The 23,733-nt window shown below is 43.9% G+C and overlaps 1 protein-coding gene across 2 annotated transcripts in view; it reads right to left on the bottom strand.

Annotated features, from left to right (window-relative positions):
* The window catches only part of SMAD9 (SMAD family member 9), an 81,701-nt gene extending 68,106 nt beyond the window's left edge, over window positions 1-13,595 (bottom strand). Inside the window, exon 1 of one of the 2 annotated variants that reach the window (XM_036455548.2) lies at window positions 13,419-13,595. The gene's annotated coding sequence lies outside the window, so the exon portion shown is untranslated. The remainder of the gene's footprint in view (window positions 1-13,418) is intronic. The other variant, XM_036455547.2, reaches the window with a different exon arrangement.
* Between the last annotated feature and the right edge of the window lie 10,138 nt (window positions 13,596-23,733).

Below are 23,733 nucleotides of genomic sequence, written 5' to 3'. Positions count from 1 at the left end.
CTCAAAAAAATTAAATATGGAACTGCCATTTGACCCAGTGATCCCATTTCTAAGAATATAGCCTAAAAAACCTGAAACACCTATCAGAAAGGATGTGCACAGTAATTAAAAAACCACGGACTTCCTATGTTCATAGTAGTGCAATTTAAGACAGCTAAGATCTGGAAACAGCCCAAGTGCCCCTCAGTAAATGAGTGTATAAAAAATCTGTGGTACATTTACACCATGGAATAGTATGCTGTAATAAAAAAGAACTTCATTCCCTTTCAGAGAACATGGAGGGACCTAGAGATGATTATGCTAAGCAAAATAAGCCAGACAGAGAAAGACAAATATCACTAAATCTCACTTATATGTGGAATCTAATGAACACCATAAACTGATGAATAAAATAGAACCTGAGACATGGAAACATGGATCAGACTGATGAATCTCAGAGGAAAAAGGGCAAGGGGCTGGGAAAAGATTAAACGAAGAACTTATATACATATTATTGATAGTAGCCCATCACGCGACATAGCATGCAGTAGGCCGCCCACCATCCCTGTGGGAACTACAGTGTGCCTCCCAGGAGCCGCGCTGCTTCTGGAAGGTGGAAGTGAGCTGCCAGCATCCACAGGAGCCAGGAGGGAACCCCACCACATCCACAGAAGGTGGGAGGGACACGCACAGCTTCCATGGGAGATGGGCCCGCCATCTCCTCTCCAGGCTTACACTCAGCCACAGAAACTGCAGGCCAGCTCGCCTGTCCCTACCCCTGTCCTTGTCCCTGTCCCCGTTCCTGTCTGTGTCCACTCCAGCTCTGGGGGCCAAATAAAGCAAGTGGGAGCTGGGTGCAGCAATAAAGCAAGCATCCCACCAGGCCAATCACACTGCCTGCTCTCAGCGGCCAACTCTGGGACTGGGGAACTCCAGTGGGGCTGAAAGGACTGGGTGCTGCCATCTTGTGGCTATAGGTACCACCATCTTTGTGACATAGTGATGGTTAATTTGCATATTACCTTTTTATTAGATAGGACTAGAGGCCCAGTTCATGCAAATTCATGCACTGGAGGGAGGGGTCCTTCAGCCCAGCCTACCCCCTCTCACAGTCTGAGAGCCCTCAGGGGCAGGACATGACCGGGCAATTAGGGGAAGACAATGCCCCCATCACACTTCTGCTGCTGCCACTGCCAGCAGTTCAAGCCTCAGCCAGCCCTAATTACCTGAGCCGCAGGTGTCCCTGGGCAGCTGGGCAGCCACCATCTGAGGCTTGCCTGCACCTCAGGCTGGCCCTGAGAAGCTGGGAGGCTGAGCGGACTGGGGACTCTGAGGGCAGGCATGCAGAGTGGCCGGGCCCACCTAGCGGTAGGCCTTGCCTTGCCACATGCCTGCAGCCCTGGCGGGGCTGAGGGGACTGAGCCCCATCCTCTTGTACTGTGGGGGCCACCATCTTTGAGGGCATGACAGACAATTAGCATATTCCCTCTTTTTTGGCTGTGCGCACTACCATCTTTGAGGGTTGGGCAATCGATTAGCATTTTCCCTCCTTATTGATTGTGGGAGCCACCATCTTTGAGGGAGGGGCAGTCCATTAGCATATTCCCTCCTTATGGGCTGTGAGCGCTGCTGTCTTTGCAATGGTGTGAGGGTTGATTAGCATATTCCCTCTTTATTAGATAGGACTAGAGGCCTAGTGCACAAAATTCATGCACAGGTGGGGTTCCTACATCTGGCAGGTGATCAAGACCAATCAGGACCAGGCTGATCAGGGCCCAAAGGGTCAGGAGAGGGAGTAATGGTGCCTGGGCCAGGTGCAGAAGGAACAGACGCCAGATGCTGACACTGTCCTCTGCGCTGTGCCACCCCAGAGTTCCCCTCCTCGCCCCTCTCCTTCCCTCAGTCCTGGCAGGGGGAGGGATGAGGGTTGGGCTAGGAAAGGTTTTGATCCCCAGTTCAGAATGTGCAGGAGGCAGCCAATCAATGATTCTTTATCATCATTGATGTTTCTATCTCCATTTCCCTCTCCAAAATCAATCAAATATATATATTTAAAATACAAGGTTTTTAGAGGAAGAAAGCTAGGGCAAGGGAGCTATTGATAGGGGGCCATTTGAAACCTTGTGCACATTTCAGATAGGATAACATAAGGTGGTCCTCAGGGGTGACAGGTGAGGAGTGGCAGTGGGTGGAAAAGGGCACTGCAGGCTGGGGAACAGGCTGTAACGACTGAGAATGTCAGTAACAGTAACATGGAGAGTGTGTTGGGGCCATCGCTGGAATCATTCATACCCAAGAGGTTTTGATTCTGGACGGGAAGACAAACATGGAGATCCGCAGGTCTTTCTTAGCCTAGAAGGTAAAGTGGGAGGCAGGAGCAGCCTGCCCTGCCTCTTTACAAATGTAAACATGCAGTGTAACTGCACATGGATGTCAGTTACAATTGGAGGGGGTGGGGGCGAAGCCATGCCCCCAAACTCATGTAGTATGTGAAGGAGCAGGCAGGAAGCCAGATGCTGAAAGGCAGAGCTGATGTGGTGCTATTGGTCAGGGAGGCCAAAGCCACACCCCCAAGCACACATAGTTTAGGAAGGGCCAGGCAGGAAGCCAGTAGTTGGAAGTAGCCACACATCACTAGTGAGTCCCTGTGAGACACAGCGCATCAGCCAGGCAAGGCGGGGCCTGGGAAAAACTTTCCTTCCTGGAGCCTTTCTTTCCAGGGTAGCAGCATCGGTCATTTAAAAAAAATATTTTTTTATTGGAAAGTAAACTCTGGGCTTTCAGTTCCTGGGGATCCCTGGGACATACCATGTGCCTCCAGGCCTCACTGTGCCTCCCCTCCTCCTGGGTTGAGTGTCTGGTGGTCATTACAGCTGTTATGCCCCCTAGGGCTTTTATTATATAAGATATGCATTGTCCATGAACACAGAAAATAGGGTGTGAAAGCCTGGGGCAGGGTAGAAATTGGGAGATGGGGGGTAAGAGGAAAAAAGGGGGTGATATTTGTAATACTCTAAAAAATAAATATAAAAAAGAAAGAAAATTAATATATAAATAATGCAATCTTACTATATATATCATGTTATATAGCAAAAAACTATATTAACAATAACAACAAAGAAGACTTAATCTTTAGAGACATACATGTATAAGATTTAGTGACTGTTATGACCAAACAATCAGAACAACCAGAACAACTGGTTGACCAGTTGCTATGATGTGCACTGACCACAAGGGGGCAGAGACTCAATGTAAGAACTTCCCCCTGATGGTCAGTGCATCCCCACAAGGGGAACGCTGCTCAGCCACAAGCCAGGCTCACAGCTAGTGAGCACAGCGGTGATGGTGGGAGTCTCTCCCACCTCCATGGCAGCGCTAAAGATGTCCAACTGCCTGCTAAGACCCGCTCCCCGTGCAAAACAAGCCTAACCTGGCAGTCGAACATCCCCCGAGGGCTCCCGGACTGCAAGAGGGAGCAGGCCAGGCAGAGGGACACCCCTGAGTGCAAGAATTTCGCTCATTATATATTTCGCCAGTATATATCCTAATATATAAAAAGCCAGGGGCCATCACGACCTAAACAATCTGTCTAACGACCAAACAGGCTGTGTGCACAGCAGATTCGGGTGGGCGGAGACCTCTGGCAGTGGGGATGGGGGTGGGAGAGGCGGGCCAGGTGAAGGGCAGCCTGTAGCCTGTACTCCCCACATGGGGGTGGCAGCAGCAGTGAGTGCTTCTGATGGCCCGCAGGCTCCACTTAGTGCCACTCACAGCTGCCGCCACATGCTGTGGTATAAAACAAATTGTGTAAGTTAACCTAAATGCAAGAACCACCTCCATGCCACACCTCCACTTCTGTCAGTCCCACCAGCCCTGAGGCACCCTCCCCAAGCTGTTTCTGGTGAGGCTTGTGGGAAGATCCCGCCTTGGAGCACACCTGGCTCCAGAGGAGGAGGCAGGCGCATTGCAGGCATCACAGTGGACAGCCTGGTTCCCTCTGTGCTGAAGGCCTGGGAGGACCCCAGTGACAAAGGTAGCACAGGGCCCAGTGACAAGGCAGCTGTGATAGTGAGCCAGCAGTCCAGGGTTGTGAGAGGGATGTCCAACTGCTGGTTTAGACCCAATCCTGCAGGGATCGTGCCCAAACTGGCAGTTGGACGTCTCCCAAGAATCCTGTGATAGTGATGGCCCCTGTGACTGACATGTGCCAGAAGGTGCACGATCACAGGGACAGCCACTGTGGTGGGCCAGACTGATGTCCCCCTGGTTGCACCGCACCACACCAGTTTGTGGATCTGCACAGGCACAGGCCTAGGCCTTTGGTGTGTGCAACCTCGTCTCCACCACCCCACATGTCCCCCAGTGCACTGTCACCCACGTGCACCCGCAACAGTCCCGGAGCACGGCTCAAGCACGTTCCCCCCACCCCTCCACCACACTTCCATCAACCCTGGCATGACTAAGTGCCCCACATGACTTGCACACATCCCCTTCAGCATCTCACATCCTTTGGGGCGTGTGTGGATGCTCGGGGTGGGCACCTGTGATATGACAGTGAGGGGGTGGAGTTGTGATACCCTGTTCCCACGGAGGCCAGTACAGTGACAAGATTGCCTCCGTGGGGCTAATGAGGGTGCTGAGGCACCCGAAGGTCATGGAGTGGCCCTTGCTGAGGTGCCTTAAGTCATTGTTCAAGATGGAGGTGAGGAGGTCCATCCTCTCAGTGAAATGGCAGGAGAGTCAGGGCGACTGCAAAGGAGGAATGTGCACTGGGGGTATTAGCGCCCATGGGTGAAGGCTGCCCTGACTGACCCTCACTTGTTCAGGACCTAGCACTTTCCTGCTGGGAAGCGAGTGACAGGACATGCTTTTCCTTGTTAATGAGAGAAAACATTGATTCTCCCACTGCCCCTGAAGGTGGAAAGCAGAGTGGGGAGACATGCAAGGTTCCCTGTCTGTTGGTTCCAAGCCCACCATTGGTTCCTTTCACTGCTGACAAGAGATATACAGGGTGTCCCTCCAAAATGTATACATACTTTGAATACCTACTAATTCCAATGGGTTTAAGCATGAAATGAAAGAAACAACAATGGAGCTGTCATCTGTTAAAAGTGGATGCATAAACTGGCAATTGGACATTCCCTGATGGGGTCCCAGGCCTGGCTGAGGGGACAGCCCCACCCCACCCCCATGCATGAATTTCATGCACCAGGCCTTTAGGAGACATGTATATATTTTTTCATTAATTCAAGTGTTGATGAACATTTGTGTTGTTTCCACCTTCAGAACATTTGTGCACAACTATTTGTTTGAGTCCCTTACTCAATTCTTTAGAGTATGTAGAATTTCTGGGTCACATGGTAATTTTTTGTTTAACATTTTGAGACACTACCAAGCTGTTTTCCATAACTGCTAAACCATTTTACATTCCCAACAGAAATATGAGTTTCAGTTTCTCCACAACTTTACCAACACTTACTATTTTCCACTAGGGGCCCAGTGCACGAATTCATGCACCTTGAAAGGAACTGTGGGCAGCGAGGCTGCAGTGGGCACAGGGAGAGGTCTTGGTCCACCCTCTGTGCCCGTGCCTTGCTCCTCCCACTGTGGCCCCAGTCCCCGGCAGCCCCACTTCCACCACTGCTGCTCCCACACATTGATGGCATCAGCCACACTCGCACTGCTGATGATGTGAAGTGATTGGGCCCAGCACTAGCAGCAAGTGAGAGCAGTGGCTACTTCCCTGATCACCCCTCAGGAGCGGGTGGAGGTGGAGAAACCCTGAGGGGTGATTGGAGTCAGCAGCTGCTGCTCATACCTGCTGATGGTGCCAAGAGATCAGGGCCAGTGCTAGGTGCCAGCAGTGAGGCTGGCACCAGCAGCAGGTGTGAGCACCAGAGGGGACCGTGGCACACAGGAGCAAAACATTTTCAGTAACCACCAGAGGCTTGCCCTGATGACAGCAACCCCACCCTGCCTTGGTCTGGTGTCCCCACTCACCTGCTCCACCATCCCGCCACAGCTGACACCCACCATGTTCTATGCTCTGCCACCTCCTGCTGACACCCACCAGGTTCCACGCATGCCCCTTGGTGGACAGTGCACATCATAGCAACTGGTTGTTCGGTTGTTCTGCCATTTGATCTATTTGCATATTAGGGTTTTACATACATAGACTAGAGGCCAAGTGCATGAAATTTGTGCATAGGTGGGTGGATCCCTCAGTTCGGCCTGCACTCTCTCAAAATCCAGGATTCTTGGGAGACGTCCAACTGCCAGTTTGGACATGATCCCTGCAGGATTGGGTCTAAACCAGCAGTTGGACATCCCTCTCACAACCCAGGACTGCTGGCTCCTAATAGCTCACCTACCTGCCTGCCTGCCTGATGGCCCCTAACCACTCTGCCTGCTGGCCTGCTTGCCCCCAACGCGCCCCCCCCACTACTGCCTGCTCACCGCCAACTGCCCCCCCCCCCTGCTGGTCTGATCACAATACCTCCCCCCCCCCCCCCCCCAGCAGCCTGATCAGCCACAACTGCCATTCCATCCTGGTCTGATCACCCACAACTGCCTGCCCCTCTTGGCTCTTAACCACCTTTACTTTGGCCCTGCCACCATGGCTTTGTCCAGGAGAACATCTGGAAGGCCTCCTGAAAGGTCTTTCAGTCTAATTAGCACATTACCCTTTTCTTAGTTTAGATCTGGTGCACAGGTGGGGGTTGGCTGGTTTGCCCTGAAGTGTGTCCCGGATCAAGGTGGGAATTCCCTTGGGGGGTGGGGCAGCCTGAGAAAGGGGCCTGTGGTGGTTTGCAGGCTGTCCACACCCCCATTAGGGTGGGAAATCTCACTGGAGATGGTGCCAGCCTGGGCAAGGGGCTGGGGCAGTTAGCAGGCCAGCCATGCCCCCACAGGGTGAGGGTCCCTGCTGGAGGGGTGTGGCCAGTTCTTCCAAAACTCAATCAGAAAGAATCAGAAAATCTGAGTAGGCCAGTAACAACTGATGAAATTGAAAAACTGGCAAAAACTAGTGTTTCCTTTTAAGAACTGGAATAAGACAAGGATGTTCACTTTTATCACTCTTATTCAAAACTAGAAGTCCCTTTTCTCTGAAAGAATTTAGTGCCAAAAATCTTTCAGGGCAGGATATTAGACAGACCTCCAGAGCAAGGACAATGGGCCAGGTACAGAAACTCACTAAGGCAGAAAGCTTCAGATGCCTAGCAAAAGGCAAAACTGGGAAAATAAGAACCTTACCCGAGGGTAACCTTTCCACCCCTAGCATAACACTGATCATGGGGTTTGGGCCCCAGGTCTTTTCTATCACTGATCAGGCGATTAGACACCCCCAACCTTTTCCTTACTAGAGATAAAACTAGGTCTCAAATGTATTTTAGCTCCAGGCCCAGAAAAGCAAAACCAGACAAATTACACCATAGCTTCTTCAGGACCAGCTTTTATCTCCTATATCACTCAACAGGTTTCCTTAGCCTTGGGTATCACATATAAACTCCACTCAGCATACCACCCCCAATCTTCAGGGAAAATAAAAAATGAACCGCACCCTAAAGAAGAATAGAGCCAAACTATGTCAGGAGACTCATCTGCATTGGAATTGGGTATTGCCAAATGCCCTGCTCAGGATTAAAATAGCTTCCTGAAGTGTGCTTGTTTGAGTTCCTACAAATAACATATGGGTGACCCTTTCAGGCTACTAAAGGAACAGATGCATATAGAAATCATAATGTTAAAAATTAAGAATTATATGCAGCATCTTAATAAAATACTGACTGTAATTAATGATTTGGCATGTGCTAGGGATTTTTCTGTCACAAATCCACTGCATCCTTTGTAGATGAGACAGAGTTCTTTTCAAAACGTGGGAAACCAGATCACCAGACAACATGGATGGGAATCTGGGATGTGCTTCTCAGCATTTCAATTGCTCTGACACTGATAGGGGTGAAGCCCTGGATCCATGATACCAGAGTTTTCACTAATTCGTGTACTAGACTTCTAGTTTGTATATATTGGGAATGGTCATCACAATAAATCTAGTTAAACATCTGTCACCCCGCATAGCTACAACATTTTTTTTCTTGTGATGAGAACTTTTAAATATGTAGCAACTTTCAAATATGAAATATAGGATTAATAACTATAATTGCTATGACTTATTTTTTAACTAGAAATTTGTATCTTTTGACCCATTTTGCCTACATGCCACCCCTCTCCACCACCAATCTGTTCTCTGTATGTATGAGTGTGTGTTTTTTGTTGCCCCCCTAAGATACCACATATAAATGAAACTAAACATCTTTATTCCTTCTTCTGTTCAAAAGATCTCACATTTTAAAAAATATCTGCTGCTGAATTTTTAATAACACTATCATTATATAAATATAAACATGTCCAGCACAAAACTAGAACAAAATAAACTTTTTAAATTTATAATTTACCTGCTTTATCACTCTCAGCTCAAAGGAAAGCTTCTATTCAATAAATGAGGAGGACACTGAGGGGCAAAAATACACACTGGGGAATGAGAGCAAATTTTCTTCAATGATTCAAATTTGTAGAACTATAAAAGCCAAATGGACATTCTAATTTCATTTGCAGAATAAAAGCTGTGTCACTGAGTGTTATATCTCCCAGTGGACTAGTATCTCTTATGCTAGCTAGTTAGCCTCTAATATAAACTTGATTTATTTTAAATTAATGTGACCTAAGATTAGTGCTTTTAGAAACAAGGAATTTTAAAAAATATTTTTATTTCTCTTATTTACATGATCATATGTTATGAAATGTACCCAAATTAATTCTTAGATGTACAAAGCCATATAAACAAATAGGCAGAAAATATATAAAATAGTTTTTAGAAACTTTCTATTAAAAATTACACTCCATGAAAATCATACATCTGTTAAGAGATTCAAATTCAGAATATATAAAGAACTCCACAATTTAACAACAAGACAAACAACCAAATTCAAAAGTGGGCAAAGCACTTCAATAGATATTTCTCCAAAGAAGATATACAAATGGCCAATAAGTATATCAATATGATAAGAGGCTAAACATCCTTGATATTAGGAAAATGCAAATAAAACCACAGTGAGATTCCACTTCACATCCATTAGGATGGTTATTATAAAAGAAGTAAAAATCACTCAACTGGAAAAGAAAAAAGAAAAAAGAAACCAAAAATATGAAGATAGTTTAAAGAGCCTCTGGGACAACTTCAAGCATACCAACATCCGAATTATGAGGGTGCCAGAAGAAGAGAGAGAGTAAGATACTGAAAAACTATTTGAAGAAATAATGACAGAAAACTTCCTCCACCTGGTGAAAGAAATAGACTTTCAAGTCCAGGAAGCTCAGAGAACCCCAAACAAAAGGAATCCAAAGAGGACCACACCAAGACACATCATAATTAAAATGCCAAGAGCAAAGACAAGGAGGGTATATTAAAAGCAGCAAAAGAGCCGAAACTGGTTTGGCTCAATGGATAGAGCATCAGCTGGCAGACTGAAAGGTCCCAGGTTTGATTCTGGTCAAGGGCATGTACCTTGGTTGCGGGCACATCCACAGTAGGGGGTGTGCAAGAGGCAGCTGATCAATGATTCTCTCTCATTGATGTTTCTAACTCTCTATCCCTCTCCCTTCCTCTCTGTAAAAAATCAATAAGATATATTTTTAAAAAATAAAAGCAGCAAGAGAAAAACAGTTACCAACAAGGGAAAACCCATACAATTGTCAGCTGATTTCTCAACAGAAACTATGTAGGCCAGAAGGGAATAGCAAGAAATATTCAAAGTGATGAATAGTAAGAACCTCCAACTAAGATTACTCTACCCAGCAAAGCTATCATTTAGAATTGAATATCAGATAAGGAGCTTCACGGATAAGAAAAAGCTAAAGGAGTTCATCACCACCAAGCCAGTATTATATGAAATGCTGAAAGGTATTTTTTAAGAAGAGGAAGAAGAAGGAAAAGGTAAAGATAAAAATTATGAACAACAAATACATTCTATCAACAAGTGATTCTAAAAATCAAGTGAATAAAAAATCTGATGAACAGAATAACCTGGCCACTGTAATAGAATCAGGGGCCTAGAAAGGGAGTGGACTGATAATTCTCTAGGGGAAAGAGGTGTGAGGGTGCTGGAAAAGACTGGACAAAAATCGTACACCTATGTATGAGGACAGTGGAGGAGGGTTAAGGGCAGAGGGTGGAGTGGGACCTAGGTGGAGGGGAGCTATAGGGGGGACAAAAAGAGGAACAATTGTAATAATCTGAACAATAAAGATTTATTAAAACTAATGAATAAATAAATAAATAAATAAATAAATAAATAAAAGATTTATGCTTTCAATATAGTACTATATTTACTGTCTTACTCTGGACACTTCCCTGTTTCTGAATTCTCTTTTAGATGTTAATTAAAATCTGCTCTAAGATTCATTAGTGCTTTATAATTTAATATAGTATGCTTTTCAAATTTAAATAAACACCTTATTTTCCATAACCTTCACCTTCCCTTAAATCAGAATACATTCTGTGGATCAGTATTATTTCAAACATATTAAGCAGAATATAATGAAATTGTTATTTTGTTTTTCTGCAGAGGGAATGTCAGATATAAACTAGTTAGTTATCTAAGTGTTATAGTGATCACTTATTAAACAATATCTCTCCACTTTGGCGATGAAATGTATATTCTCATTAATCAGAATTAAAACTATTTGTAAAACTGAAGTTAAATATTTTAATATTTATAGAATAATTTCTTGACAGACTTTTTTGTCCAGCTGATTGCACAATTAGAGAGGATAAACAAGTTTACCAGTTATTATTTATAGATATTCTTGGTAATGTTTCATTAAAAAGCAAATCTCTTCTTTGACATTCCTTGTCTTAGGCAATTAGAAATGCATAGTTGACATCTATGAATAATATCTAATTACTCATTAACTGGAGATTTTATAAAAATAAAAGAAAAAGATTTTAAGAAGAGTCAAATAGCTCATCCCAACTTTAAAATATTGATGACAAAAGTGTGAGAATTGTAAAATACTTAGGGTTTAACCTAAAACTTGTTTTTACCTTTGATTTTTAGTAAGCACTGTGCTGATAAAAAAATGAGTTTGCTCAGATCAAGAATATATTGGCACTCTCTTAAACACAGCCTGAAACTAAGAGTGGGGAAGGTCATGTAATGAGAATAGAGGCACGGTTGTCTAACAATTATTCACCTCACTAACTATAGATAAGAAGTTTTCTTACAGACCCTAGGAGACTGGAGGATGAAACAGTCCTGTAAAAAATAAGACACCTCCATGGGTCCATTAATCAGAAAAGAAATAACATTTTGAGAACAGACCAAGGACAGGGCATGCTTTGATTTGGTTGCTGCACCTGGACCCTGACCTCCTCTGGTATGCTGACCTGGAATGCTGACCATTTTCCAGTCCCAGGAACAGGCTGAGCTGTTTGTAACATCGTAGATTAGCCACCTGGTTATCAAACTTTGAGCTCCTGAAGGTGGGACTGCAGACTCTATCCTCCCCTTTCCATGGTACATTTTAGGTCCCAGCTGTATGTAACTCTTCTCCCAGGTGTGTAATAACTAGCCAACTGGCATGGGAGGATAGACAGATTTTTATGGATGACCTGCTGCTCTCCCATACTGCCGGCAGTATTGGAATAAGTGCTCATATATGATTCAACCCAGTCTCTGCTTAATTGGCTCAAGTGGTGACAGTCAGCCCAGACCCCTTGGTTGTCTGGTTACAAAACCAGGGAGCTAAAGCACAAAACATTTCTGACAAAGTTAGCCAGTCAAGCATAAAAAAGGGAATTGGTTGTGTCAGAATAGTTGACTTGGCATGGATGAAGGCAATTATTATCACTAAAAGTTGTTTCTATTATTTGAAACTTATGTCATATTATGTTTAAAGTGCTCCTTATTTGTAAACTATTACATCATTTCCGTTTCTGCAGTGTCCTTCTTGGATAACCACAGACTTGAAAGTGGTCCAAAATCTTGTTCATGGTTTTCTACAAGCACAGGGAAACTCAAGTGTTGGATTGTCTATCTGGAGTTATGAGGATTTATTTGGGTTTTACTTTACTTTCTTTTTAAATATAGATCACTGTTTAAAAATGTAAACATCCAATGGCATTCCCTTTCAACAACAGGAATCTTGAAGCAGAAACCTATAGTATTAACATTTCACTCACCCAGAAGGATGCCCCAAATGCTTAAGGCCAAGGAGGTAGCATTATTAAATAAATGCCTTATGACTTTACAGTTATCCTCTATTATTCTCCCTAACCCACATTTCCAAAAGGCCACTGGATAAATTAGGCAGGGCACTGAAACAATATTTGTAAATATTTGAACTAATTGAAAGCAATCCACGTTGCTCTGAGGGTGTGTCTGCGAATTACTGGGTAAAGAATTTACATGCAAGTTTATTCCAAACTAGATTTACATCATTTGTAGGTTATTTTTTAGGAGTACCAGTTCTAGCCCAGAAACATGTCAACAGAGTATTTCTAAACTATCACTTCAAATTACCACTGTAGAGGGTGGGAGGAGGAAGGAATAGGAACTGGAAGACTTGTCAGCTCCTTTCCCCTCCTCTTCCTTCCCATCACAATGCTGGCGTCACTTAGTCTCTGGTATCTGTTCCCGACTTCGCCACTCTCCTCTCTGTAGAGAGTTGGCACCCAATGGAAGGCGAGGGGAAAGATAAACATCCCAGTTCTCAACACAATCTAAGCGATAGTCCAGAGACACTTGAAGAACGGTCCTAACTTTGCCGCACCACACTTCTTCAGCCTCAAAGGTAAGCAGAGCAAAAAATCTAGGCGACAGAAAGTCCGAGAGGCCAGGTGAATCACACCTCCATCTCTCCACTGTCCCACCCACCACACACACTCCAGTCACAGCAAATGGTTACTCAGCTCCCAGGTCCTTGGGCTGCGCCCCCGCGCGGTGCCAGCCCCAGGAGCGAAGAGCAAGCCCGCATTCCTGCCCACGTCCTGGGCCACAGCCGTGCACAGCGGACATCCGCCAAGAGAGAAGCATCCTCGGACAGGTCCCAGGTGCCAGCAGCTGGGCGGCTGCGGCCTGGAGAAGAGAGCAGAGCACTCTGTCAACTCCCAGGAGCTGCCCACTCCGGCTCCTGGACCCCATTCCCCAGCCCACCCAGACAGGCTCCGTCAAGAAATACCCACACACCAACAGCCTCAAGGCTTCCCTTAAGCTGGAAAAGCATACCCACACTCGCACGCGCTCTCCCGGCTTGCGCAGGGGAGCTCACGTGTTACCTGCTCCCCTGTCGGCACTCATTCCTCTCCCCACCCCAAGTCTGGCTGTTCCCCATCCCGCGGTGGGTCCCCGGCCGCCAGCTCCGAGCACCCGAGCACTTACGGCCTGGCTGCGCGCGCCCCGTGGCTGCTGTCTCCACGCTGGAGTTGGGGACCAAATCTGCGGCTGCAGCGGTGGCAGCGGCCCCAGCCCCAGTCCCAGCCCCAGCCGGCGTCAGTCAGGCTGGAGCCTCCAAGACTCAGCTCCCATATTAGTGCGCCGACCTGGAAAGCTGCCAGCCGTCTTGCTCGCGGTGCCGCCCCGCCGGGCAGCTTAGGGAGCCTGCGCCAAGCTGAAGCGCAGCCCACCACGCGCTCACTTGGGAGGAAATTTGCTGCAGGCACCTCGCAGCCAGAGCCCATGACCCCTGGCCTGGTTGTCTTCTATGTCTTCCTTGGTCTCTGTCTGAGACCAAGCCCCTCTCTGGGACCACCGTGCAGGGTCTATCAACGATAGTCACTTCATTTCTCCTGCCCGTACCCACTCCTCCCAGCACCCCTCGCCACCCTCCATCACCCACCTTCACCCATTACCGCTCACCCCAGAGACTTCTTTACGGAGCCTAAGACCCAAGAAGAATTGTTACCAGCAGAGATATAAGACCAACAAATCTTATATCCACTCTGATGGTTACTGTTACTTGCCCCTTGTTCCTTATTAGCTTTTCAGAGTAAAGAGGATAATTTGGCCGAAACCGTTTGGCTCAGTGGTAGAGCGTCGGCCTGGGGACTGAAAGGTCCCAGGTTCGATTCCGGTCAAGGGCATGTTCCTTGGCTTCGGGCAGATCCCCTGGTAGGGGGTGTGCAAGAGGCAGCTGATAGATGTTTCTCTCTCATCGATATTTCTAGCTCTCTATCCCTCTTCCTTCCTCTCTGTAAAAAAATCAATAAAATTAAAAAAAGGAAAGAAATGCCAACATACTGAGCCAGGAGCTCTTCATAGAAAAGGCATTTATTGCAGAAGTGAAAATAGAAGAAAGCCACATAGGACTTATTCAATTTGCTCCTGTGTATAAGAAAATCAGTCCTCCAAAAGGTCCAGGTACCCCAGAAATGTACTTAACTGCCTTGTACTAAACTGCTTTGTCTGGTTCTCAAAGCACTGCATTTTCCTTCTATGGTAGAAATCATTTTTGCATTATCATACTGTTGTAGTTAAGCAATGACCTTGTTTAAAACAGCATTTGTAGAAGAACCTTAAACTCAAATTTAAATCAACTTTCTTCAGCTGACCCATTTGCCTCTGCTCTAGACTAGATGTTAAGCTTGAGATTGCTCTGAGTGTGAAACACCAGGAAACATTTGGAAAAGACACAGATTGTGTTAGATATTTATTGCAAGTAAACTAGGTCCTCAGAATTGATACCACTCAGAAGTGGCTCACTTTTTTCTTAGTGTTGTTAAACCTCACTGGAAGATGTTTTTTCCATTGATTTTTTAGAGATAATGAAAGGGAGGGGAAGAGACACAAAAAGAGAAACAACATCGACTGATTGCCTTCCTCCTCAAGTCCTAAGTTATCCAGCTGGAGATTGAACCTGCAACCAACGACCATGCCCTTGGCTGAAATCAAACCCAAGATCCTTCATTTCCCCGGGCCAACTCTCCAACAATTGAGGAGAAGCAGCCCACTCTTTAAAAAATATATCCTATATAATAAAAGCCTAATATACTAAGTGTCTGGTCCTCTATTCAACCAATCAAAGTGTAATATGCTAATGATAAGCTAAGGCTGCTCAACCGCTCACTACCCTGTTTTCCTGAAAATAAGACAGTGTCTTATATTAATTTTTGCTCCCAAAGATGTGCTAGGTCTTATTTTCAGGGGATGTCTTATTTTTCCATGAAGAAGAATACGGTACACATTTATTTTAAATGAAAATAAAGGAAATTTATTACCTGTATACGGTAGGGTAGTACGATAGTTGTCAACACAAACCAGACAAACTGTGAATCCTGTAGTATCAAGAATTTACTCATTTATTCAATGACAATCATGTCATCATCTTCTGGAAAATCATCATAACAATCCAATTCCTGAATTTCCTGGTGAATTTCTTGTGACTCCATTTCTTTCAGAATCAGTAGACCAAACCTCTCATGTTTAGCCTGGGTGGGGGGGGCTTATTTTCGGGGGATGCCTTATATTTCACTCAGAAGGAAACCTGTAAGTAGGTCTTATTTTCGGAGGATGTCTTATTTTCGGGGAAACACGGTATAATGTGCAATATCCAGCATGGGGCAGACGCTCCAACTGGTAGGTTAGCTTGCTGCTTTGGTCCAGCAAATCAGGACTGAGCGAGACAGGCTGGACACACCCTGGAGCCCTCCTGCAGTCCCTCCCCAGCTGGCTAATCTCCTGTGTTCCTCTCCAGCCCCGCTCATGCACCAGTGGGTCCCTCAGCCCTTTTCCAATCTGGGACCTTTCAGATGATGTTTGAGAGCCAGTTTTGGCCCAATCCTGCAGACCAGGCCAAGGGACCCCACTGGTGCACAAATTTGTGCACTGGGCCTCTCTCTAGTTATTAAGAAAAGAAATGGCACAGTCACAATCTCGGTGTCCTCTTATGTGCATTAGACAATGCAGAGGACACATATGAATAGCAAGGAGTTTATAATCTCTGTCTTGCTGTCTCCTGCTTCTGGCACTGAATATATTTTTTTAATCTTTATTGATGAAAGTATTACACAAGTCCTTCGGCGTGAGGCCCCCCACCTCCTCCCTGCCACAATTAACCTCTTCTAGCCCACTCCCGTCTACCCCCTTCTCCCCAGGTCCTCACCACTCCATTGTTTCCACAGGTTATGCATATATGCATACAAGCTCATTGGCTGATCTCTTCCTACCAACCCTCCCCGGCCTTCTTTCTGAGGTTCAACAGTCTGTTCATGCTTATATGACTATGATACTATTCTTTTATTGTTTAAAGTATAACAAATAGTAGTACATTTGTCTCCTTTTTCCCCCATTAACCTTCCCCCCGATCTCCGTTACCCCCCACCCCTCACCCCGGCACATGCTCTCACTCACTCCTCCACTGCCTTGTGTCCATTGTTTATGCTATATGCATGCATACAAGTTCTTTGGCTGATCTCTTAACCCGTCCCAAACACAACCCAGCCTTCCGGCTGTAATTTGATAGTCTGTTCGATGCTTCTCTGCCTCTGTATCTATATTTTGGTTCATCAGGTTATAATTTTCTTTATTATTTATAAATGATTGAGATCATGTGGCATTTTTCTTTCCTTGGCTGGCTTATTTCACTTAGCATAATGCTCTCCAGTTCCATCCATGTTGCTGCAAATGGTAAGAATTCCTTCTTTTTTACAGCAGCATAGTATTCCATTGTGTAGATGTATCACAGTTTTCTAATCCATTTATCTGCTGATGGGCATTTAGGCTGCTTTCAAATCTTACCTATTGTAAATAGTGCTGTGATGAATATAGAGGTGCATACATCCTTTCTGATTGGTGTTTCTGTTTTCTTGGGATATATTCCTAGAAGTGGTATTACTGGGTCAAATGACAGTTCCATTTTTAAATATTTGAGGAAACGCCATACTTTCTCTCACAATGGCTACACCAATCTGCATTCCCACCATTAGTGAAGGAAGGTTCGTTTTCTCCACATCCTTGTCAGCACTTGTTGTTTGTTGATGATAGCAATTTTGACATGTGTGAGGTAGTACCTCATTGTTGTTTTGATTTACATCTCTCTTAGACGATTAGTAACTTTGAGCATGCTTTCATATGTCTCTTGGCTTTCTAAATGTCCTCTTTTGAAAAGTGTCTATTTAGCCGAGACCGGTTTGGCTCAATGGATAGAGTGTCAGCTTGGGGACTGAAGGGTCCCAGGTTCGATTCCGGTCAAGAGCATGTACCTTAGTTGCGGGCATATCCCCAATAGGGGGTGTGCAAGAGGCAGCTGATCGATGACTCTCTCTCATCGATGTTTCTAACTCTCTATCTCTCTCCCTTCCTCTCTGTACAAAATCAATAAAATAAAATAAAAATTTAAAAAAAATTTAAAAAAAGTGTCTATTTAGATCCTTTGCCCATTTATCTTCATTTTGTTAAGTTGTATGAGTACTCTGTAACGGTTGGAGATTAAACCTTTATTGGAGATAACATTGGCAAATATATTCTCCCATGCAGTAAGCTTTCTTGTTGTTTTGTTGATGTTTCTTTTGCTGTGCAGAAGCTTTTTATTTTGATGTAGTCCCATTTGTTTACTTTTCCTTAGTATCTCTTGCCCTAGGACCTGTGTCTGTAAAGATATTGCTATGACTAATGTCTGCAATTTTGCTTCCTATGGAGTCTTATAGATTTTTATGGTTTCCCATCTTACATTCAAGTACTTTAGCCATTTTGAGTTTGTTTTTGTTTATGGTGTAAATTGGTAATCTAGTTTCATTTTTTGCATATATCTGACCAAATTTCCAAGCAGTCTCTTTAAAAGGCATTTGACAAAATCCAACATCCTTTCTTGATAAAAACTCTCAGCAAAATGGGAATAGAGGGATCATACCTCAACATAATAAAAGCCCTATATGACAAACCTACAGCCAACAATATATTCAATGGGCAAAAACTAAACCCATTTAGAAGAACAGGAGTAAGATAAAGATGATTTATTAAAGAGACTGTTTGACTCCACTGTATGGATTGGTATTTTAATAGGTATTGCACTGAATCTATAGATTGCTTTAGGTAGTATGAACATGTTAATGATCTTGATTATACCAATCCATAAACATGGTATGTTCTTCCATTGGCTTATGTCTTCCTCTATCTCTTTTTTCAAGGTCCTGTAGTTGTCCAAGTACAGGTTTTTATGTCCTTAGTTAAGTTTATTCTTAGTATCTTATTATTATTATTATTTTGGTGCAATGGTAAATGGAATTATTTTTTTCATTACTCTTTCTGTGCGTTCATTATTGGTATATAAAAAGGCCATAGATTTCTGGGTGTTAATTTTGTATCCTGCTACATTGCCAAATTCATTTATTAATTCTAGCAGTTTTTTTGATGGAGTCTTTAGGGTTTTCTATGTACAATATTATGTCATCTGCAAATAAGGACAGTTTTACATCTTTTTCCCCCCAATTTGATTGCCTTTTATTTCTTCTTCTTGTCTGATAGCTATGGCTAGTACTTCAAGTACTATGTCAAACAGGAGTGGTGAAAGTGGGCATCTTTATCTTGCTCCTGTTCTTCTAAATGGGTTTAGTTTTTGCCCATTGAATATATTGTTGGCTGTAGGTTTGTCATATAGGGCTTTTATTATGTTGAGGTATGATCCCTCTATTCCCATTTTGCTGAGAGTTTTTATCAAGAAAGGATGTTGGATTTTGTCAAATGCTTTTTTTTTCATCAATTGATATGATTTTGTGATTTTTATCTCTGTTTATGTGATGTATCAAATTTATTGATTTGCAGATATTTTACCATCCTTGCATCCCCAAAATAAATTCCACTTGGACATGATGTATGATTTTTCTAATGTATTGTTGAATCCGATTTGCTAGAATTTTGTTGAGGATTTTATTAATAGTTTCTTTGTTCATTAATGATATTGGCCTATATTTCTCTTTTTTGTGGTATCTTTATCTGGTTTTGGGATTAGGTAATGCTACCCTGCTTTTCCGAAAATAAGACAGTGTCTTATATTAATTTTTTCTCCCAAAGTTGTGCTAGGTCATATTTTCGGAGGATGTCTTATTTTCGGGGAAACACGGTAGTTTCATAGAATGAGCTTGGAAGTTTTCCTTCCTCTTGAATTTTTGGAATAGTCTGAGGAGGATAGGTTTTAGTTCTTCTTTGAATGCTTGGTAGAACTCCCCTGTAAAGTCGTCTGGATTAGGGCTTTTGTTTGTTGGAAGATTTTTTTTTATCGCAGTTTCAATTTCTTCAGAAGTTATTGGTTTATTCTGTTTTTTTTTAATTATTATTATTCTTGGTTGATTTTTGGGAGCTTGTATTTTTCTAAGAATATGTCCATTTCATCTAAGTTTTCCATTTTGTTGGAATAGAGATATTCATAGTATTTTTTCAGAATCTTTGTATTTCTGTGGAATCAGTTGTCACCTCTTTCATTTCTGATTTTGTTTATTTGCGTGCTCTCTCTGTGCTTTTCAGTGAGCCTGACTAGAGGTTCATCAATATTGTTTATCCTTTCAAAGAATCAGCTCTTGGTTTTGTTGATCTTTTGTATAGTTGTTGTTGTTATTGTTTTGTCTCTATGTCGTTTATCTCCACTCTGATCTTTATTATTTCCTTCCTTCTACTTAAGCTGGGCTTTTCTTGTTTATCTCTTTATAGCTCTTTGAGTTGTGTGTTTAGATAATTTATTACCATTGTTTCTTGTTTTTTGAGATAGACCTGTAGAGCTATGAACTTCCTTCTCAAGACTGCTTTTACTGTGTCCCATAGATTTTGAATTGTTGTTTTTCATTGTCATTTGTTGCCATAATGCTTTTTATTTCTTCTTTGATATCTTTGGCAATCCACATTGTTTAATAGCATGCTGTTTAGCCTCAAGGTGTTTGGATTTTATGGTATTTAATGTAGTTGATTTCTAGTTTTATGCTTTTGTGATCTGAGAAGATGCTTGATATGATATCTATCTTCTTGAATTTGAAGAGACTTTGCCTGTGTCCCAATATATGGTCTATCTTTGAAAATTACCCATGTTCACTTGAGAAGAATTTGTATTCTTTAGCTTTTGGGTATAATGTTCTGAAGATGTTAATTCATTCCCTCTGATCTAGTGTGTCATTTAGGATTGTTGTTCCTTTGCTGGTTTTGTTTAGAGGATGTGTCCAGTGGTATTAGTGGGGTATTAAAGTCCCCTACTATGATTGTATTGCTGTCAATCTCTCCCTTGATATCCTCCAGAAGGTTTTTTGTTGTTGTTTTTTTAATGTATTTGGGGGCAATAAGACAGGATGTGTATGTGTTTACCAAGGTTATATCTTCTTGTTGGATTGCTCCCTTTAGTATTATAAAGTGCCTTCAATATCTCTTTTTATGTCCTTGACTTTGAGATCTAATTTGTAAGACATAAGTATTGCTACCCCAGCTTTTAAAAAATTTCCATTTGCCTCAAAAAAGTTTTTTATCCCTTCACCATCAGTCTGTGTGAGTCTTTTCTGAGGTGGCTCTCTTGTAGAGAGCAGATAAATGGATTATGTTTTCTTATACACTCAACAACCCTATGTCTTTTGATTGGGGCATTTAACCTAATTACATTTAAAGTTATTATTGATTGGGGAAACCAAGATGGCAGCATTGGTGATCACCTGAAATTGCTGCTTCCCACAACAATTTCAAAACTACAACTAAAAGACAAAATGAACATCATCCAGAACCACAGGAGGCTGGCTAAGTTGAAATTCTACAACTAGAATGGAAGAGAAAAGCACAGTGAGACTCAGAGGAGCTGCAGAAGTAAAATGGAGATGTGCAGGGAGAGGGCTGGCAACTGAGTATGTGGCTGTCCTTTTCAAGAAGGAGGGAGAAAAAAGCTCCCTACTGTTCTGAATTCCAGTTCTGGGTGAGACTCTGGAGACCCAGACTCATAAGGAGAGAAACTGAACTGTCTGACAGCGAGTGGTTTTTCTCTCAGAGGTGCTTGAACCAATTACCATAGGATACTGAGACTCAGGGGCCTCTTAAAGCAGAGCTGATGGGAAGCCATTGCTTTTTGCTCCACCCTGACAGTCAGCCACATCCAAACTGTGGGCAGAGGCTTTTGCATATGAATGGCCTGGTACTTTGAAATCTAAACTTACCTAACAAATTGCAGCTGAGTCAGTGAGACCAAGAACATCCAAAATAAGGCCCAAGTCCCTGCAGCAGCTTGCATTGCTTCACAGTGGACTCATCTGGGCAGTTCCAAAACCCAAACAAAGAAGAGGAATCTGCAGATCTCTCCATAGCTCCTGCTGGGTGGCCTCAGGCAGAAGCTAAATTAGCACTCCTTGGATATCCAAGAGACAATGTACCCAGGGGTCAAAGTAGGAACATCCAGATTACAACTCCTCAGATCCATAAGGGACACACTCAGGGGGCAGACTCAGTGAGCACCAAAATCCCACTAGAGCAAGTCTTGTCTCATAAGGGTGTCTCCAGCACAGAAGTTCTCCAATCGCAGACACAGCTTATCCTCACAGCCAATTGGCCTGGTGGTCAATTCTTCCCAGTGAAACCAACAACAATCAAGGCTTAACTACAAGAATATGCATACATCCTACAAAGTGGTTTACCAAGAGTGTCCACCTCAGGTAACCTTGGAGACTGAGCCACTAGGCCACATACCGTGTTTCCCCGAAAATGAAACATCCTCCAAAAATAAGACCTAATTACAAGCTTCCTTCTGAGTGAAATATAAGGCATCCCCTCGAAAATAAGGCCCCCCCTAGGCTCTGTCTCAGAATGAAAAGTAATTTACCGTAAACTGGTCGCTAGGGCCGCCCCGACTGGCATCTAGATAGCAACCAGTGACATTACACGGAGTCCTGACGTCACGGCTGTGTGGAGGCAGAGCGGAGGTCGGAGTGAGCTGTGAGCGTGGGGCGGGAGAGAAGAGGAGGCTTTCGCAGATGCATGTAGAAGAACAGGAGGATTAGAGCAGACGGGATGGCTGCGAAGGTGGTGAGTGCTGGTCTGTCTCTGGTGACACTACTTGATGCTCGCGGCCGCCCTCATGGTGACTGAAGGTTCTCAGTCAGTGGCAGACCCTGACCCAGCCCAGATCCAGGCCCCAGCAAGCCCAGTGACAGTCCCCAGGCAGGCCCCAGGGGGTAAATGTCTGATAAAGGGGTAGGGGAGATGTCTGGTGAAGGTGTTCAAGTGGCACAGGGGTTGGGGGAGGGGGGTCACTTAAAATGACGCAGGAGGATCAGAGGGGGCAATCAAAATGACATAGGAGGATCAAAAGGGGTTACTAAAATGGTAATCCCGCCTCTCTGATTCTCCTGTGCCATTTTGATTTCCCCTCTGATCCTCCCTGTGTCATTTTAAGTGATCCCCCTCCCCCTACCTTGATACCCAATTCCTCCCCCCCCCCCCCCCCCCCCCCGCCCCTAGAAATGAGTGCAAAAAGGAAAAGCTACTCCGTGGAATACAAGAAAGGAATCGTGGAAGACTTTTGGGGCCAAAATCTTACTGCTTTCTGCAAAGAGAAGATGTTGAGTATCCGATTGGTCTGAAAATGGCGAGCAGAGTATGGTAACCTCATTGAACAAGTGGACAAGGGAAATGCTAAAAAGTGCAAGTGTGGATCAGGTCGGCAACCATTATTTTCTGAGCTGGAAGACCTGATCTGTGAATGGGTTGTTGACAGGAGAGCAAAGGCTTTGGTTGTGAACAGGGCTCAGATTTAAGAATTTGCCCTTGCAATGGCACCACAGTTTGACATAGCCCCCGAAGACTTCAAAGCATCACAACACTGGCTGGGTAATTTCCTTCAGTGAAGTGAACTGTCTTTAAGAAGATCTACCGGTACAACATTGTTTAGGTTGGAAGATACTCAAGTTATTAAGCGAGCACTTGCATTCAAGTCCTTTATTGATGATGCTGACTTCTCTAATTACAATCTTTCCAACATGATTGCTATGGATGAAACTGCAGTGTTTATGGGCCAATCATCTCAAACAACGATTGAACAGCGGGGTGCCTCTTTAGTGTACATTCTCTCCACTGCTTATGAAAGTGCACGTGTTTCCTGTATTTTGACAATTCATCTGGATGGCACTAAAATCCCACGTTTAATCATTTCTAAGGGCAAGAAGGAAAAGATTGAACGTGTTTTGGGCATTTTATTCTTGAAACTGAAAAAGCCTGGGCTACACAAGCAGTTATAAGGAAGTGGGTCAATTTAATGCTGCCGCTTATTATGCGAGGGAGCCAAAGAGGTCTGCTAGTCTGGGATGCAGCCAGCACTCACCGCACTAAAGACATGAAGACATTTCTTCACGAAAGAAAAATAGATCAGATAATGATTCCTGCAGGAATGATGGCCTATCTCCAGACAATTGTGCCTCTTTCTCCCCCCCCCCATAACTCCTCTCTACCCAGGTCCCACCCCACCTCTGCCCTTACCCCCCCTCCACTGTCCTCATATATAGGTGTACAATTTTTGTCCAGTCTTTCCCTGCACCCCAGACCCCTTCCATTCATTATGATGTGTCTTGATGTGGTCCTCTTTGGATTCCTTTTGTTTGGGGTTCTCTGATCTTCCTGGACTTTTAACTCTATTTCTTTCACCAGGTGGGTTTCTTCATTATTTCTTCAAATAGGTTTTCAGTATCTTACTCTCTCTCTTCTTCTGGCACCTCCATAATTTGGATGTTGGTATGCTTGAAATTGTCCCAGT

Source organism: Pipistrellus kuhlii, unplaced genomic scaffold (genome assembly GCF_014108245.1).
Source record: "Pipistrellus kuhlii isolate mPipKuh1 unplaced genomic scaffold, mPipKuh1.p scaffold_m20_p_3, whole genome shotgun sequence".
In the NCBI taxonomy this organism is placed as follows: Eukaryota; Metazoa; Chordata; class Mammalia; order Chiroptera; family Vespertilionidae; genus Pipistrellus; species Pipistrellus kuhlii.
The sequence above is the reverse complement of the archived record's forward strand: the minus strand, read 5'-3'. Positions and strand labels throughout refer to the sequence as shown.